The sequence below is a fragment of the Accipiter gentilis genome, chromosome 8 (assembly GCF_929443795.1).
Source record: "Accipiter gentilis chromosome 8, bAccGen1.1, whole genome shotgun sequence".
In the NCBI taxonomy this organism is placed as follows: domain Eukaryota; kingdom Metazoa; phylum Chordata; class Aves; order Accipitriformes; family Accipitridae; genus Astur; species Astur gentilis.
This window is the reverse complement of record NC_064887.1, coordinates 19,929,704-19,938,680: the sequence shown is the minus strand read 5'-3', so window position 1 is coordinate 19,938,680 and position 8,977 is coordinate 19,929,704. Positions and strand designations below refer to the sequence as shown.

At 42.7% G+C, this 8,977-nt stretch overlaps 1 protein-coding gene and 1 non-coding gene across 4 annotated transcripts in view; one reads left to right on the top strand and one right to left on the bottom strand.

Moving 5' to 3' along the window:
- The first annotated feature begins 5,036 nt into the window (after window positions 1-5,036).
- BCAR3 (BCAR3 adaptor protein, NSP family member) overlaps window positions 5,037-8,977 on the top strand; it is a 113,602-nt gene continuing 109,661 nt past the window's right edge. For 2 of the 3 annotated variants that reach the window (XM_049808981.1, XM_049808977.1), the window contains exon 1: window positions 5,037-5,334. The gene's annotated coding sequence lies outside the window, so the exon portion shown is untranslated. The remainder of the gene's footprint in view (window positions 5,335-8,977) is intronic. The other variant, XM_049808979.1, reaches the window with a different exon arrangement.
- Window positions 5,436-5,520, bottom strand: TRNAR-UCU (transfer RNA arginine (anticodon UCU)). The gene is given in 2 exon segments: window positions 5,436-5,471; window positions 5,484-5,520. It is a non-coding gene; the product is annotated as a tRNA-Arg (tRNA).

The window sequence follows — 8,977 nt, the reverse complement described above, 5'->3', positions numbered from 1 at the left end:
TGAGCACAAAATCCAACTTGGATTGTGGTCTTTTCAGGCTTTAGTTTTTATATCAGTGAATTAGTAAGTTCAGTTTAAAGTTGTGTGTAATTCACCTTGGCACCCGTTAGGTACCAGAACAAATTTTTCCATGTCTTGTCAAGAGGTGCTGCTGACCAATTCTGTAATGGAAGGTACTGAGAAATAGTTTGGTTGTGAAGTTTATTTCAATACTGACCATAATAGGATTGAGAATGTCCTGGAATTTAGTGTATACACATATACTTTTAAAAATACATATATATTACAAATATATAAATAATATATATAATTTATAAATAAATATAAACAAATGTAAAGATATAAATTACTTAGTGTTTAATAAATAAATAATGTAAATATGTATTATTTATATATAACATTTTAATAGTCATATATTGCTATTAATTTTTACCATTTTATAATTGTCTGATCTTTCTGAAGATAACTTGACAGTGGGGTCCATTATCTAGGGTGTAGTGTGCAGATTGTGGTCTGGTAGCTGACTTGGAATAGTTCTTCAGGTAAATGAATAGGGTGAGTTTGGAAGGCCTCTGCTGCAATTATAGAACCAGAGATGGCATCAGCTCAGTTCCCATTTAGTGACAGTTCATAACCTTTTGTGATTGTTGGAACTGTTGTGGTATTTGCTTGGTTTTTAATGACATGGTTATTATATTGCTGTTAGAATTAGTGTAACTCAGTTACTGCCCTCAGGTAGCAGAAAAGACAGATAATAGCAGAAATAAAACTGCCACTACATCATCTTAGGTGGATTGGGTGAGAAAGATATAGAAGTTATTATCAGAGGACCAGCAGTGTTGATTGTTTTCTTACCATATGAACACTGAATTTTGAAGGTTGCAGATCTTAAATAAGCAGTATGCTTTTGACCAATGTTCAACCATGAAATTTTCTACTGCTGAGAATGAGAAGTAGTTGGGGTTTTTTAAGGATTTGTGCAGGAAATAGCTAAAATGAAATGAGCATCATGGTATGTATTGATCACCAGCTGAAGCTTGAAAGAAATTTTCCCCTGAAGTTGACCATAATGGTTTTTTGCTACTAGAAGCAGACCGGAATCTAGATTCCTTAAAAAAGTCTTGACTGCCTGGAGATGAATGGTGTACAAAGTAACCTGAATTCATTGGGAAGTAAGAAAAAAGTTGAACCACCTCTCCCCAAGTCTCAGCTAACATGCAGATGCTATTCTAATGCAATTATATGTATGCTACTATCTCAATTCTCTGTAAATGATAACAAAGCCAATAAAAACAACTATGGTGTCTTGTTCTCTGGGTGAGACATGGAAGCATAAAAAAATTAATACTGAACAGTGAGGAAAGAAAACAAGGCACCACAGTAGTTTTCATTCTATTGCATCCTGGGATGTTGAAGTGCAATGCTGGAAAAGCAATGTACAACCTTGAAAGACCTTAAAAGAGAAATGCAAAGCTTTGGTGTTAAACAGCAAGCAGCAGCTCAGTGTCGGTTGGTCAGGCTGCTCAACAGAAGTTACAGAAGTTTCTTCATGTACAACATAGCTAGTGAGGAGTTTGTTGGTTGTTCTATAACCTTTCCCTTCCTTTGATTTTTCTAATGTCTTCTGTTTTGCCACACACTCTGCCCAGCAAGTGCCCGTGTTCTCCTGTGTGACCAAGAGGTGACAAGTACTGGATAGTGTTTCCTGGGCCGTAGGGTAGTACTTGCAGGTTGTGTTTGCCAGCTTGCCAGTCAGCTGTTGCCTGAGCTTGTGCTTCAGCCTCTTTTAGTTAAGGCACTAGTTAGTGTACCTTTTCTTAACCACCACATTTCATAAAAGCATAGTCACGTAGTATTTTGGACTCCTCTACCTTTCAGTTAAATTTGATTGAAATAGACATAAGGTTTAAGTTGCTGGGGAGGGAGTAAAAACAAAATGCACCATGAGATTGCCTAAGCTTATCAGGTTATCAGATTTCTCTGAAAGTACTCAAATACATCAAAAAGTTCTGTGTGAAACACTAGCATTGTTTGAGAAACTTTGCCTATCAATTGCAAGTAATACTTTCTTTTAATGGCTGTCAAAAATATTTGTGTTAATTTGTAGTTCTGCCTTTGTTGACATAAACCATTATTAACCAGAAATTTCCCCAAGATTGAAGGTCAGTAGGTACCGTGTTCGGTTTTTTTATATATGCACCTATTGCTGTTTTGGATGTCACTGGAATGTTTTGTATAGACAGTAATAATTCCTTTCTTGTCTTTCTTTATGCTGCCCTTGGTTTTGCCAGTATTCCTTTTTCTTCTTGTCCTTCGGACAGACACTGCAATGGTTGTACAGCCCAGTGAGTTCATAGGCCCTCTCCTAGATGTCGCAACCAAAAGACTTTAATGAAAAGGGATTAGGCTGACAGTGGCTGAGGTGTTGCTGGTGTGGTGCCATTAGTAGGCATGTTTAGTTTAGGAACAGGAGTAAAATACTTCCCACTTTTCTTTGTCATGCTCTCATTGTTCACACTTCTTCCTTTTTCCTTCTTTGGGCATCTTTAATCTTCTCTCTGCAATCAACTTAGTCTCCTCAAAACCAAAGGTGTCTTCTTGTCATTGCTATTTTTCATGTGATAAAACTATTTTTTGATTTCTTAATTTTTAAAAAGTCCTGTCTATCACAGGAGCCTACCTAGGTAAGTCTTGGGAGCTTACCTAGGTAAGTCCTGCTGAGGCTTAGAATCCTGCCATAACACAGGTTGGAAGGGACTGTGAGAGCTTGTCCTGCCCCAGCCTCCTGCTCAGAGCAGGGTTAGGCCAGGTTGCTCAGGGCTTTATACGATCGGTTCTTTAAAACCTACAGGGATAGAGACTGGCCATCTCCCAGAGCTCCACTGCTTGACCTTCCTCATGGCCAATAAAGCTTCTTCATATCCAGGCAGATATAAGGATTATTACAGATTATTACACTGCCTCTTTGCCTTCACATTGCTTTCTTTTTTTAATTACTCCATAAATCTCTAACAAGCAGCATCTGTCCAATTTATATTGCTTGCTGTAACTCTTTGATTTTTTTTTTCCTCCTGATTCTCTTAATGCATTCTGAAATACTGTGTTGTCTGTGCAACATTTTCCTCAAAACCCTCTTCGTACAAATACTTTGTGGAATTGTGTCCCTATACTTTTCCACTTGGGTTCACATTAGAATCTATTACACAGCCAGTATTGCAGGAGAGCTGTCCCCATGCTTACTTGTAGGAAATGCCCTGCTCCTTGAACCTGCAATTTTCTCTTTTACTTTTAGGCCGTAGCCCTTAATTAACTTCTGCATTTCTAGAGTATTGATTATGTCAATATTGCTTGCAACATGCAAACATGCATATATAAAAGCCTCTGCCTTCAAATTTTTTTTCACTAGTGTCATGGTTTAACCTCAACCAGCAACTAAGCACCACTCACCTGCTTGCTCACTCCCCCCACACTGGTTGGGATGGGGAAGAGAATTGGGGGGGGGGGGGGGGGGAGTAAAACAGTAAAACTTGTGGATTGAGATAAGAACAGTTTAATAATTGAAATAAAATAATAATAGTAATGAAAAGGAAGATAACAGAGAGAGGAAACCCAAGGAAGACAAGTGATGCACAGTGCAATTGCTTACCACCTGCTGAGCGATGCCTGAGCAGCAATTGGCCTCTCCTGGCCAACTCCCTCCAGTTTATATACTGAGCATGACGGTCTATGGTATGGAACATGCCTTTGGGTAGTTCGGGTCAGCTGTCCTGGCTGTGCTCCCTCCCAGCTTCTTGTGCAGCTTCTTACTGGCAGAGCATGGGAAACTGACAAATCCTTAACTTAGGATAAGCGCTACGTAGCAACAACTAAAACATCAGTGTGTTATCAACATTGTTCTCACACTAAATCCAAAACACACTGTACCAGCTACTAGGAAGAAAATAACTCTGTCGCAGTCGAAACCAGCACAACTAGGCACTAAGCAAATTTTATGAAGCTATCTTTAAATACAAAAAGTAGAAAGGGAAATAGTATTTAGACTCAAATGCACTGCTGGAGGTGACTGAACAAGGAGGAACACTTTGTCGTCTGTCACATGATTTATTTGCTTTTTATGAGGTTAATGTAGAGAGGCTTCGGTTTTGCTGTTTATCTGCAGGTTCTGAGAAAGTTTGATGTTTCTGTAAAGGGCTATACATATTTTATCGCTAGATGGCGGTCTTGCGCGAGTTCCTTTGCTGCAAAACAGTGATAGTTAATGTTCCTGACTGTGTTTCATTTTCAGTTATGTGGATTTTTCCTTTATTGTTTTTAAATAAACATTAGTACAGTTTGAAAAAGCGGCTGTAGTCACACATGCAGGATTAAAAATAATTTCTCAAAAAACGCCCACAAATTGAAAAAAATAATTCATGAATAAAATAATCAGACAAATTTATAGTTTAGTCAATCCTGAGCAAAATCAAGAAGGCTTGCTTAATGCTGCTACTGTTTTGTTTTACCACCCAGGTTTTTTATTTGATTGCTGCTCTTAAAACGGCTCTTCTAGCTGTTGGTATGTGTAAGTCGGGAAGAAAAGATGGTATTAATTCAAGTGTGAAATGCTTCAGTTTTGTCTGCTGCGTTTTGTGGGCTCGTTCCATTGCTTGAAAATAACTTTAACCAGAAAGGTATCGTGGCCCATCACTGAAGTGCCTCCAGGAAAGACGGTCTTCTTTTTCAGGTAAAATTACTTTCCGAAGACTTTGTCTAGAGACCTGACAGCATGACCAGGCCGGTCTGCAGGTGCTGACACATTTGCTAGAGTTGTTGCTGCTGCTGCAGGGGTTTGCCGGGTGGCTTTTCTTTCGTGCGTACTTCTAAAACACTCGTGTCGTGGGGAAGCGGAGCGCCGGCCGCCAGGCGCCTGCCCTCCTTCCCGCCGCTGCAGGCGGCTGACCGCCGGGGCGGGCTGCGGCGGGCGCCGCTCCCCTCAGCGCTCCCTCGCCGCCAGCGGGCGGGCGTCGTCGCCGGAAGGCAGACGAGGGGACGGGGAGGAGGCGAGCCCTTCTCCCGCTGGCTTGGAGGCGGGCGGCCGGTGGCCGCCGCGTCCGTCCTCGGCCCTCCACCTTTCTCGCTGGCGGTGAAGCATCTTAACGTCGCTGGGGCCCAGCGGAGGTTCGAGCGCAGACGGCCGGTCGGCTGCCGCCCTCGACGGAGGCTGGTGCCGTCGTCTCCGCCCGCTCCCAGCCTTCCCCGGCCGGCACGCCGGGAGGCGGCCCCAGAGAGCCTCGCTGACGGGAGCAGGCAGCCGGGAAGCGCCAGGTCGGTCGACCGCATTGCTCCGGCGGTGAGGTAAGGGGCGGGAGAGAGCGGGGTAGAAACGTTTCAGACAAAAGGGAAAGCGGGGAGGAAAAAAAAAAAAAAAAAAAAAAAAAAAGAAAAAAGGGCTGCCACGACTCCGCCGGGACTCGAACCCGGAACCTTTGAATCCCTTCACCCTCTAGAAGTCCAATGCGCTATCCATTGCGCCACGGAGCCACCTGTTGGAGTTTTTGCACGCCGCCCATAGAGGCTGCGCGCGACGCTCCTCGGCCGGCGCCCTGCGGAAGGGAGCCGCGGGCTTCGGGCTGACTGTGCCACGCGTCAGCCGCGAATACGTTATCTTTTTCCTTTTTTCCCCTCTTTTTTCCCTTTAACCAGTCTGAATAGGCTTAGTCTCATAAGCCGCTGTGTAAGGGAGCCTCCCGGCCGCCTCTGCGTGCCGCTGTCGCGCTGCCCACGGCCGGTCCTGGGCGGGACCCTCCGCTCCCCGTGAGCGCCCGCCGCAGGGAGACGTCGTTACTTCTTGTGGGAGACTGGCTCTTTTTAACTTCGTCAGCAGTCGGTATGCGGTATTTGTCGTCATCCCATTTGGGCGTTTTCAGTCTTAATCCTTATGCTTCGGTGGATGTAATTGTATTCCACAATTGCCTTATACGGGGGAACTGTGCCTCCAAACGTCCATGAATTTGCATACAGAAGTCTCTGTAAGATTTTGTCTTTTTACACAGATGAAGGCGATAGGTTGATGAATTAGATCAAATGATTTTTCTCTAACAAATACGAACATTTCTCATATGGCAATTATTTATAACATGCTTTTAACAGCCCTCCGCTTCTGGAGAAAACGTGAACATTTCAGACAAAAAGAAACCTCAAACCTTTCAGTCATAGCACCAAGGATATGGAAACTACACAGGCTCAGTTCCAAGGTTATTTGGAACCAAGTTATTTTAACATTGGGGATTTCCAGCATTGTAGGTTCTTGGGGACAGTCTATCTATGGAGGTTTTGTTTTTCTTTTTAAACAATAGCATCTGAATTAAGGGAATATAGAAAACTGTGGTTATGTTTACTGGGCATGCCATGCACACTGCAGTGTTTTGCTGGCTTTCCAGTGCCACATGAGACAAAAAAAAACCCTGTGTGAGAATCTGAAAGACAAGACATAGGTGACCGATAAAAAGCATCCATGCAATCTCTGCTAGACATTGCAGCAACTTGCTGTGAGTCAACAGGCAGAGAAATAGGGAATCACACCTGGAAATTAGTGACTGAGAATATTTTGGAGACGTTACGAAAAACTCTTGTAAATGGAAAGAACAAAAAAGAAAATAAATTAGGGAAATAATATTCTATTACGTGATAATAGTTTCAATGTGGGTGAAAACATTACAGTATGCTTGGATCATTGTTCCAAATACGGTGAATGCCTATTACTAAATCCATTAAAGGGAGCAACGACTGAACTGTATCTCTTCTAAAATCACAGTAAACCCCCCGGTGAATTCAGTAAAACAAGATTTTTCCTTTAAAAGCTGTTAATTGTGGTCTGAAACAAGTCTTTGATGTTATTTTTTTAAAACAAGAGTAGGCATAATAGAAACCCCCAAAGTATGAGGTTATTCTTTCTTTAACCCTCCCCAAAACTGAATTCTAAGCCTATGGCTTTCTGCTTCTGGGGTGACTCCTCGGCTCAGCAATCCCACGGCTGCCCCTGCCGGGCTCGGAGAGGGGGCGTGGGGCTGCCAGGCACCAGGTCGCACTGGAGGGCCCAGGAGAGTGAGCTGGGACCCGGGCGGGCAGGGCTGGAAGGAGATCAGCTCTGTAGTGCCATGGCCTAGGTTATGCAGTAGAAAGGTTTTGTGAGAATCTCATGTTTCACTTCATGATAGTTTAAAAGTATCAGTATCTGTGAGAGTGGAGAAAAATGTGAAAATAAGTGCACCCTAAAATCTGAGGAACCAGGAAGCTAATCAAATTGATGTAAAATAAGCAGATAAGGATACACGATCCACTAGCCATTGCATCAAGGGCTGAGATACTGGGTGTAATGAATAACCAAGGTGACTCAGGTAATGAAGGCACACTGGTAGTACGCCTTGTGATTCCCATTAAGGCAGCTAGTGTGCACCTGTGGTCAGCAGTGAGCCAAAGCTCATGAGCTGGCTGATTATTAAATAGCTCCTGCAATTGCTGCCCAGAAACTGGGGGGGGTGGGGGGGTGGGGGGTGAGTGGGTGGATTACTAGGAGGGTTCAGTAGTTACAGCAAGTACAATATTGGAGGTACACTCCCCAAGCTAACAAACTCTTGTGGAGCCAGAAGAGTTGTAAACACAGACCGAGGATCACTAAATTGTACAAGATTCAGAGCAGTCTGGTTGAATTTACAAGCTCAGGGCCCATATGGTCTTGCCACAGCTGTTCTGTTATGGACAGAACTCTTCATAGTGCTTCTGGCAAACGAATGCAAAGTGTGGCAATTTCGAGTCCTCAAGGCCCTCCACTGCATAAAAGAAACAGAAATTTTGTTTTTAAGAACTGAGTTGATCTTCAGAATAATAAGCTTTTAAATGTATGTTTGTGCAACTCAAATAAACCACTTTTAAGTAACTGAGAATCACCATAAACATCTTGTAGTTGAGAATACCTGGGCTCATTTACTGTGGGGTGAAGTAAGTGTCAATACCTCACCAATGTGATTTGATAACATGGTACCTTTGGACAGCACAGCACTAAATGGCTGCAGATAATGAAGAATCAGAGTTTGCTGTGAGAAGACTAGTTCTGAAGGTGTATGAGTGAAGAATCCTGACACTCTTATGATTGTTATTTTCTCTCATATTTTCGTTTTGGTTAGTTGGTTTACACAGGTAGGTAAAGGTCGGCTGTTGGTTCTGTTCATGCAGGAGGACTGACTGGGGAAGTGTTTGGAAATTTTCCAGAAATATTTCAAATTATTCAAGTCAGTTTCCTTTTTTTTATTCTGTAAATGAGGTCCCAATGCAAAGTCCATCTTTGCTTTTGGACAGCAGATGGAGCTGCTGCACGAGAAACAGGACAGCTCTTGGTTCATGAACTGACGAAATGTGGTATGTTGGGCAAAACCGGCAGATCAGATTAACCTTTGCTGGCGCCTGGACCTGGATCGGTCCTTTGGACTTTCCCTTTTCTGGGACCGGCTGAAGTCCACTTCTGTTGCAAGGTGGCTCCTCTTAAACTTTATGATCTGTTTCAGGGAGTAGAAGTTTCCTGGACTACAGTTGGTGCTGGTCTTAGAAAATTTTTGCTGAACTCAGCTAGGTGCCATTTTGCTAGTTTTAAATAGGAGGACAAACTGAGGTAGCAATACCTTGACACAAGACAGCAAGTGCATCAATGGCAGGCCAAGCATAGCACTGTCCTATAGCACTCCTCCATTGATTAAAAAAAATAATCTAGAAATTAATTATGAAATTGAAGTGTTCTTTGAGAGACTTTTACAACTTGGGTTTCAGCATTAATTTCTGTCATTACAAAAAAAAAAAAGAAAAAGCACTATGTACTGTCTATCCAGTTAATCTTGGTAACGTCTGAGCTTCAGTGAATTTATTATAGAGGCAATTTGCAATTTACAGAAGTTCCGCGGATGTTTGTTGGGAGTACCATCATCTTTCTCTAAGAATCTTTATAGTA